At 48.8% G+C, this 9,701-nt stretch overlaps 1 pseudogene; it reads right to left on the minus strand.

Moving 5' to 3' along the window:
- Window positions 1-376: 376 nt before the first annotated feature.
- Window positions 377-8,955, minus strand: LOC130392395 (phosphatidylinositol 4-phosphate 5-kinase-like protein 1; annotated as a pseudogene).
- Window positions 8,956-9,701: the final 746 nt, after the last annotated feature.

The following is a 9,701-nucleotide window of genomic DNA, read 5'->3' on the forward strand; positions in this document are numbered from 1 at the left end:
GTCACTGGGCGGCCTGGGGGGGTCACTGGGCGGCCGGGGGGGGGGGTCACTGGGCGGCCCGGGGGGGTCACTGGGCGGCCCGGGGGGGTCACTGGGTGGCCGGGGGGGTCACTGGGTGGCCGGGGGGGTCCCTGGGCGGCCTGGGGGGGTCACTGGGCGGCCTGGGGGGGTCACTGGGTGGCCGGGGGGGTCACTGGGCGGCCGGGGGGGGGGTCACTGGCGGCCCGGGGGGGGTCACTGGGCGGGGTCGGTCGCGGGCGGCGGGGGGGGGTCACTGGGCGGCCCGGGGGGTCACTGGGCGGCCGGGGGGGGGGGGGTGGCACTGGGTGGCCGGTGTCACTTGGTGGCCGGGGGGGTCACTGGGCGGCCCGGGGGGTCACTGGGTGCGGCTGCGGACCCACTGGCAGAGCCTCAGGGAGTAGGCGTGGGGGCTGACGTGCTGAAGCTGCGCCCGGGGAAGCGCAGCGCCTTGTACCAGTGCTCCAGCCTCTTCCTCCAGCCGTACTGCGTGAACACGTCGATGATGCCCACGAAGTAGCGCCGCTGCGGCCCGTCCAGCACGTGCACCGCGTTCTGGAAGTCCGGCAGCAGCCGGCGGTGGCGAGCGTGGAACTCCCCTCTGCCCCCCCGCCTGGCAGGGTCCCCAGGGGGACCCCCCCACCACCGGGAACCCCCGAGTCCTGCTCCTCATCCAGGGAGCGCTGCCTCTCATAGGGGCCGGGTGGGGGGGCCCTCGTCCAGATCCAGAGACCTGCGGTCACATGATCAGTATGAGCTCGTGGGGGGGGAGAGATGCGCACACACACACACGCACACACACATGAACATAATAAACACACACACAGACAGAGACAAACACACACACAGTAACACACACACACACACAAACACACATGAACATAATAAACACACACACACACACACACACACACACACATGAACATAATAAACACACACACACACACACACCACACACACACACACACACACACATGAACATAATAAACACACACACAGACAGAGACAAACACACACACGGTAACACACACACACACACACACAAACACACACATGAACATAATAAACACACACACAGACAGAGACAACACACACACACACGTAACACACACACACACACACACACACACACACACACACACACACATGAACATAATAAACACACCACAGACAGAGACAAACACACACACGGTAACACACACACACACACACACACACACATGAACATTAAACACACACAGACAGAGACAAACACACACACGGTAACACACACACACACACACACATGAACATCAAAAACACACACAGACACAGACAAACACACTCACTGACACACAGACACACACACACAGACACCACAGCTCCTACTTTGTGGTCCGGTTGACGAGCGTGGCCAGCGAGTGCCTCTGGTCCAGCTCGTCAAGGTGCAGAGCCTGCTGGCCAATCAGGAGGCTGTAGTCCAAACACGTTGAGGCTCCGCAGGAACGCGCTGTCCAGCTCCACCTGCTCCTCGAACCACGACCGCTCCGGCCCTGCACAGAGTACGGTACAGTAGAGTAGGGTACAGTAGAGTACAGTAGAGTACGGTACAGTAGAGTACGTACAGTAGAGTAAGGTCAGAGTACGGTACAGTAGAGTACGGTAGTAGAGTACGGTACAGTAGGTACGGTAGAGTACGGTACAGTAGAGTACGGTAAGTACGTACGGTAGAGTACGGTACAGTAGAGTACGGTACAGTAGAGTACGGTAGAGTACAGTACAGTAGAGTACAGTAACAGTAGAGTACGGTACAGTAGAGTACGGTAGAGTACGGTACAGTAGAGTACGGTAGAGTACAGTACAGTAAGTACGGTACAGTAGAGTACGGTAGAGTACAGTACAGTAGAGTACAGTACAGTAGAGTACGGTACAGTAGAGTACGTAGTACGGTACAGTAGAGTAGAGTAGAGTACGGTACAGTAGAGTACGGTACAGTAGAGTACAGTACAGTAGAGTACAGTATAGTCGAGTACGGTACAGTCGAGTAGAGTACGGTAGAGTACAGTACAGCAGAGTACATTACAGTCGAGTAGAGTACTTACAGTAGAGTAGTTACAGTAGAGTACAGTAGAGTATCTTACAGAGAGTACAGTAGAGCACAGTAGAGTATCTTACAGTAGATTATGTTACAGTAGAGTACAGTAGAGTATCTTACAGTAGAGTACAGTAGAGTATGTTACAGTAGAGTATGTTACGGTAGATTACAGTATAGTATGGTAGCGTATGTTAAGTGGTTTAGTAAAGTGTATGCAGTATGATCTAGTACTGTGCAGTGGTTTAGTAAAGTGTACCCAGTGTGATCTAGTACAGTGCAGTAGTTTAGTAAAGTGTACCCAGTGTGATCTAGTAGTGCAGTAGTTTAGTAAAGTGTACCCAGTGTGATCTAGTACAGTGCAGTAGTTTAGTAAAGTGTACCCAGTGTGATCTAGTGCAGTAGTTTAGTAAAGTGTACCCAGTGATCTAGTACTGTGCAGTATTTTAGTAAGTGTACCCAGTGTGATCTAGTACTGTACTAGTCACACTGGGTACACTTTACTAAACTACTGCACAGTACTAGATCACACTGGACACTTTACTAAACTACTGTACTGTACAGTAGTTTAGTAAAGTGTACCCAGTGTGATCTAGTACAGTAGTTTAGAACAGTGTACCCAGTGTGATCTAGTACAGTAGTTTAGTAAGTGTACCCAGTATGATCTAGTACAGTAGTTTATAAAGTGTACCCAGTGTGATCTAGTACAGTAGTTTAGTAAAGTGTACCCAGTGTCTAGTACAGTAGTTTAGTAAAGTGTACCCAGTGTGATCTAGTACTGTGCAGTATTTTAGTAAAGTGTACCCAGTGTGATCTAGTACAGTAGTTTAGTAAAGTGTACCCAGTGTGATCTAGTACAGTAGTTTAGTAAGTGTACCCAGTGTGATCTAGTACAGTAGTTTAGTAAAGTGTACCCAGTGTGATCTAGTGCAGTAGTTTAGTAAAGTGTACCCAGTGTGATCTAGTGCAGTAGTTTAGTAAGTGTACCCAGTGTGATCTAGTGCAGTAGTTTTAGTAAAGTGTACCCATGTGATCTAGTGCAGTAGTTTAGTAAAGTGTACCCAGTGTGATCTAGTGCAGTATTTAGTAAAGTGTACCCAGTGTGATCTAGTGCAGTAGTTTAGTAAAGTGTACCCAGTGTGATCTAGTGCAGTAGTTTAGTAAAGTGTACCCAGTGTGATCTAGTGCAGTAGTTTAGTAAAGTGTACCCAGTGTGATCTAGTGCAGTAGTTTAGTAAAGTGTACCCAGTGTGATCTAGTGCAGTAGTTTAGTAAAGTGTACCCAGTGTGATCTAGTGCAGTAGTTTAGTAAGTGTACCCAGTGTGATCTAGTGCAGTAGTTTAGTAAAGTGTACCCAGTGTGATCTAGTGCAGTAGTTTAGTAAAGTGTACCCAGTGTGATCTAGTACAGTAGTTTAGTAAGTGTACCCAGTGTGATCTAGTGCAGTAGTTTAGTAAAGTGTACCCAGTGTGATCTATACAGTAGTTTAGTAAAGTGTACCCAGTGTGATCTAGTGCAGTAGTTTAGTAAAGTGTACCCAGTGTGATCTGTCCCTGAAGTTGTTGTCCTTCAGCACGCTGATGACCGGGCTGCCCTGTGGGTCGGCGCCGTCCAGCGTCCCCGCTCACAGCCCTTAATGTCGTACCTGGAGGTCAGATACAGGTTATATACCCCTACCTGCTCCCTAGTGACCTGTCTGTACTGTCTAACCCCTACCTGCTCCCTAGTGACCTGTCTCTGTACTGTCTAACCCCTACCTGCTCCTTAATGACCTGTCTCTGTACTGTCTACCCTACCTGCTCCCTAGTGACCTGTCTCTGGACTGTCTAACCCCTACCTGCTCCCTAATGACCCGTCTCTGGACTGTCTAACCCCTACCTGCTCCTTAATGACCTGTCTCTGTACTGTCTAACCCCTACCTGCTCCCTAATGACCCTCTCTGTACTGTCTAACCCCTACCTGCTCCCTAGTGACCTGTCTCTGGACTGTCTAACCCCTACCTGCTCCTTAGTGACCTCTCTGTACTTTCTAACCCCTACCTGCTCCTTACTGACCTGTCTCTGTACTGTCTAACCCCTACCTACTCCATAATGACCCGTCTCTGTACTGTCTAACCCCTACCTGCTCCCTAATGACCCGTCTCTGTACTGTCTAACCCCTACCTGCTCCTAGTGACCTGTCTCTGGACTGTCTAACCCCTACCTGCTCCTTAATGACCTGTCTCTGTACTGTCTAACCCTACCTGCTCCTAGTGACCTGCTCTGGACTGTCTAACCCCTACCTGCTCCCTAGTGACCTGTCTCTGGACTGTCTAACCCCTACCTGCTCCTTAATGACCTGTCTCTGTACTGTCTAACCCCTACCTGCTCCCTAGTGACCTGTCTCTGTACTGTCTAACCCCTACCTGCTCCCTAGTGACCTGTCTCTGTACTGTCTAACCCCTACCTGCTCTCCCTAGTGACCTGTCTCTGTACTGTCTTACCCCTACCTGCTCCCTAGTGACCTGTGTCTGGACTGTCTAACCCTACCTGCTCCCTAGTGACCTGTCTCTGGACTGTCTAACCCCTACCTGCTCCCTAGTGACCTGTCTCTGTACTGTCTAACCCCTACCTGCTCCCTAGTGACCTGTGTCTGGACTGTCTAACCCCTACCTGCTCCTTAATGACCTGTCTCTGTACTGTCTAACCCCTACCTGCTCCCTAGTGACCTGTCTCTGTACTGTCTAACCCCTACCTGCTCCTTAATGACCTGTTTATTTACTGTCTCAACCCTACCTGCTCCTTAATGACCAGTCTCTGTACTGTCTAACCCCTACCTGCTCCTTAATGACCTGTCTCTGTACTGTCTAACCCCTACCTGCTCCTTAATGACCTGTCTCTGTACTGTCTAACACCTACCTGCTCCTTAATGACCCGTCTCTGTACTGTCTAACCCCTACCTGCTCCTTAATGACCTGTCTCTGTACTGTCTAACCCCTACCTGCTCCTTAATGACCTGTCTCTGTACTGTCTAACCCCTACCTGCTCCTTAATGACCTGTCTCTGTACTGTCTAACACCTACCTGCTCCTTAATGACCTGTCTCTGTACTGTCTAACCCCTACCTGCTCCTTAATGACCTGTCTCTGTACTGTCTAACCCCCCTGCTCCTTAATGACCCGTCTCTGTACTGTCTAACCCCTACCTGCTCCTTATGACCTGTCTCTGTACTATCTAACTCCTACCTGCTCCTTAATGACCTGGCTCTGTGCTGTCTAACCCCTACCTGCTCCTTAATGACCTGTCTCTGTACTGTCTAACCCCTACCTGCTCCTTAATGACCCATCTCTGTACTGTCTAACCCCTACCTGCTGCTGATTCTGTCGTCAGGGAAGACACACCTGCATGATGATGAAGTACTTCTGGGGAGACAGGGGGGGTAGATAGTAGTAGTAGTATATGAGTGTATAGTATATAGTCTTACACAGTAACTACAATACTCTGCAGTAGTACATAGTAGTATATATAAAATACAGAACAATGCAGCCCTTTCCAGTATTATACATTACAATATAGAAGTATACAGTAAATACAGTAGAAAACCGTAGTTTGTAGTAAAGAATACCAGCAGAGAATAGAAGCCAGTGTACAGACATGCTGAGGGAGCAGTGGTTACCCTGGTTACATGGTAACCCTGGTTACCCTGGTTACCCTGGTTCCCTTGGTTACCCTGGTTACCCTGGTTCCCTTGGTTACTCTGGTTACCCTGGTTCACTTGTTACCCTGGTTACCCTGGTTCCCTTGGTTACCCTGGTTCCCTTGGTTACCCTGGTTTACCTGGTTACCCTGGTTACCTTGGTTTCACTGGTTACCTTGGTGTGGTTTGGGACGGTGATCTTATGGACACCTGAGGGAGAGAGGTTCACAACGTAAAGGATAGAAGATATAGGGATAAAGGGGATATAGACGATATAGAAGATATAGACTAGAGGATATAGAAGAGACAGAATATAGAGGATACGAAGATATAGAAGATATAGACTAGAGGATATAGAAGAGACAGAAGGTATAGAGGATACAGAAGATATAGAGGATATAGGAGACAGAAGGTGGATGGATACAGAAGATGTAGCGGATACAGAAGATATAGAGGATATAGAAGAGGCAGAAGATATAGAGATATAGACTAGAGGATATAGAAGAGACAGAATATTAGAGGATACAGAAGATATAGAGGATATAGAAGAGACAGAAGATATAGAGGATAGACTAGAGGATATAGAAGAGACAGAATATATAGAGGATACAGAAGATATAGAGTATATAGAGGATATAGAAGAGACAGAATAAGAGATATAGACCAGAGGATATAGAAGAGACAGAATATACAGAGGATACAGAAGATATAGAGGATATAGAAGACAGAAGGTATAGAGGATACAGAAGATGTAGCGGATACAGAAGATATATAGGATATAGAATATAGATAATATAGAGTATATAGAGATAGAAGACACAGAATATATAGTAGATACAGGAGATATAGAAGATTTAGAATATGTAGAAGATATAGAAGATATAGCAGATACAGAATATATAGAAGATATGGAGGATATAGAGGACACAGAAGATACAGAAGATATAGCCGTACCCAGGAGCGGACGAGTAGGGAGTGGGGTATCTGTTGAGGTGGTCCACGTACAGCGCAGGTTGGACAGGAGGAACTTCACTTCTCGATGGCTCTGGGTCTTCAGAAGAACCTCTTGTCGTGTCTGCAGGAGAGAGACACCAGGCGTGAGGACCTCACGGTGGCTGGTTTCTACTCCTGGTGTAGAGCTCAGGTGCACGCTCCTGAGAGAGCCGTGTTCAGACAAGTGTTGACCGTCTGGTTCACATGTGCTCCTAACGTTGACGTTCACAGACGCTCTCATCCAGAGCAACTCACAGTCAAACCAACCATGATGAAACGACGATAGCAGGCCTCTGACCGCCCAGCTGAAACATCTGGTAGAACTCGCTGAGCTCCCAGCAGAACGGGGAGGAGCCACGGCTCACCTGACCATACGCTCTCCTTCCAAAGAGCTGAAGACCCCCAGACGTTCTCAGAGGAGATGGGCTGTCACGCGTGTTTGAGTGAGCTCTTCAGAACCGTCCCAGTCGGTCTAGAGGGGAGGTCTACGTACGTGATGAAGAACCGGTTCCTGATCTGTAGGTCTAGGGAGGTCTACGTACGTGATGAAGAACCGGTTCCTGATCTGTAGGGTCTAGGGGAGGTCTACGTACGTGATGAAGAACCGTTCCTGATCTGTAGGTCTAGGGAGGTCTACGTACGTGATGAAGAACCGGTTCCTGATCTGTAGGGTCTAGGGGAGGTCTACGTACTGATGAAGAACCGGTTCCTGATCTGTAGGGTCTAGGGGAGGTCTACGTACGTGATGAAGAACCGTTCCTGATCTGTAGGGTCTAGGGGAGGTCTACGTACGTGATGAAGAACCGGTTCCTGATCTGTAGGGTCTAGGGGAGGTCTACGTACGTGATGAGAAGTCAGCCTTGCTCTTGGAGTTGCTGATGAACTGCAGGTAGAAGTCGTCGGAGCTGAGGGAGGAGCGATACTCCTCCTCGCTCAGACCCAGGACCTCCTCAAGGAGCTGAACACCGGGCCCGAGAAGGTCCGCTCTGGAAGCCCTGGAGACAGGTCCAGTCTGAGACAAGGTCCAGTCTGAGACAAGGTCCAGGCTGAGACAAGGTCCAGGCTGAGACAAGGTCCAGGCTGAGACAAGGTCCAGGCTGAGACAAGGTCCAGGCTGAGACAAGGTCCAGGCTGAGACAAGGTCCAGTCTGAGACAAGGTCCAGCTGAGACAGGTCCAGGCTGAGACAAGGTCCAGGCTGAGACAAGGTCCAGTCAGCGACAAGGTCCAGTCTGAGACAAGTTCCAGGCTGAAGCTCTCCAGGAGAGCTACACTAATACCCTAACCCTCTCCCTTTATAAGAACACGACATGTTAAGTAACCCTAACCTCTCCCTGTTAATATAACATGACAGGGATGTCTAGTGGAGTTACCATATTGTTCATATAACTGGAATGTTTAAGATTACTTTAATGATGAGTAGATATACTGTCATGTTTATAAACTGTATTGTTTGTGGATAGTAGTAATGTGAATGAACTGTAATGTTAAGTATCACTGTAATGATTATAAACGGTAATGTTTAGATAATACCTTAGGTTAAGTCATTAACTTAATGTTTATAAACTGTCAAGTTAAGTTCATTAACTTAATGTTTATTCCTGTGAAGGTAAAGTCACTCACCTCATGGACCTGATTTCCTGTTTTTTGAAACAATCAGCTGTCAGTTGTTCCTGGGGTGTGTGGGGAGGAGGGTGGAGTCTGAGTCACATGTTGCACCACCACCAATCACATTTAATTCATCCAATGATAAAACAATAATAACCGTAAATACTAACTTGGTTGGTCACATTTACATTGTTATCATACTAATTGGACGCTCTGGTGAGTCTCGCTCTCTCCCTCCCTCCCTCCCTACCTCCCTCCCCCTCCCTCCCCCCCTCCCACCCCCCCTCCCTCCCTCCCCCCTCCCCCCCTCCCCCCTCCCCCTCCCTCCCTCCTTCCCCCTCCTCCCTCCCCCACCCCCTCCCTCCCTCCCTCCCCCCTCCCTCCTGTGTGTGGTGGCGGCCTCACCAGGGGGGGGGGGTCCAGGTTGTCCGTCAGGGCCGTCTGTAGTCCGGTCTTGATGAAGCAGCCAGGTCGTAGAAGTCGTGGTCCTGGTTGATCTCGAACACTCCCAGCATGCTCCACAGCATCCGCGCTGCCACCACGCCGCCGCCGCGTCGCGCCAGACGCTGACGCCTTCTTCTTGGCCGGCATCTCCGCCTCTGACCGCTGACCTGGTTTCACACTGACTGGGGGGGCGGGGGGTTAGGGGTTTGACCCCAGCCCCGCCCTGAGCATGGCCCACAACCCAACCTGCTCCTTATGACTCCTTCATACTGTGGCTAGTGTATGCTCGTTGATAATAAGTGGCTAGTGTATGCTACGTTGATAATAATGGCTACTGTACGCTACGTTGATAATAAGTGGCTACTGTACGCTACGTTTGATAATAAGTGGCTACTGTATGCTACGTTGATAATAAGTGGCTACTGTATGCTACGTTGATAATAGTGGCTATGTTACTGAAATTAAAATAGCATCCAGACTGGGCAGCAGCATCCCATTTATTTTTTACACAGAGCAGGCAGCTGCTGTCACAACCTGTTTCTTATTGGCTCATATTAGCATGAGGGTGTGACTCTTCCTGGTTTGATGACAAGCTGTTCCACCTGCTATTGTATTAAAATAGTGAAGCAGTAAAACTCAGGATAAACACAAAAACGCACATGCATTTAGCCTACATATCATTATGATAATGAATATCATATTTGAATATCACAAATGTTCACACATTTTTGAATTTGTGAACAGTGAATATTTGAATGGTGGTTTTGAAATGGTTCAACCTGAAATACAAGTTGCAAGAATTTCAAAGGGGAATAGAAAATAATAAATTCAGTCCTGTTTAGGGCAGAGATTAGCCCCCGTATCGAACCTGATGGTATAAAGTTAGACGACCT

The sequence above is a fragment of the Gadus chalcogrammus genome, chromosome 11, assembly GCF_026213295.1.
Source record: "Gadus chalcogrammus isolate NIFS_2021 chromosome 11, NIFS_Gcha_1.0, whole genome shotgun sequence".
NCBI lineage: Eukaryota > Metazoa > Chordata > Actinopteri > Gadiformes > Gadidae > Gadus > Gadus chalcogrammus.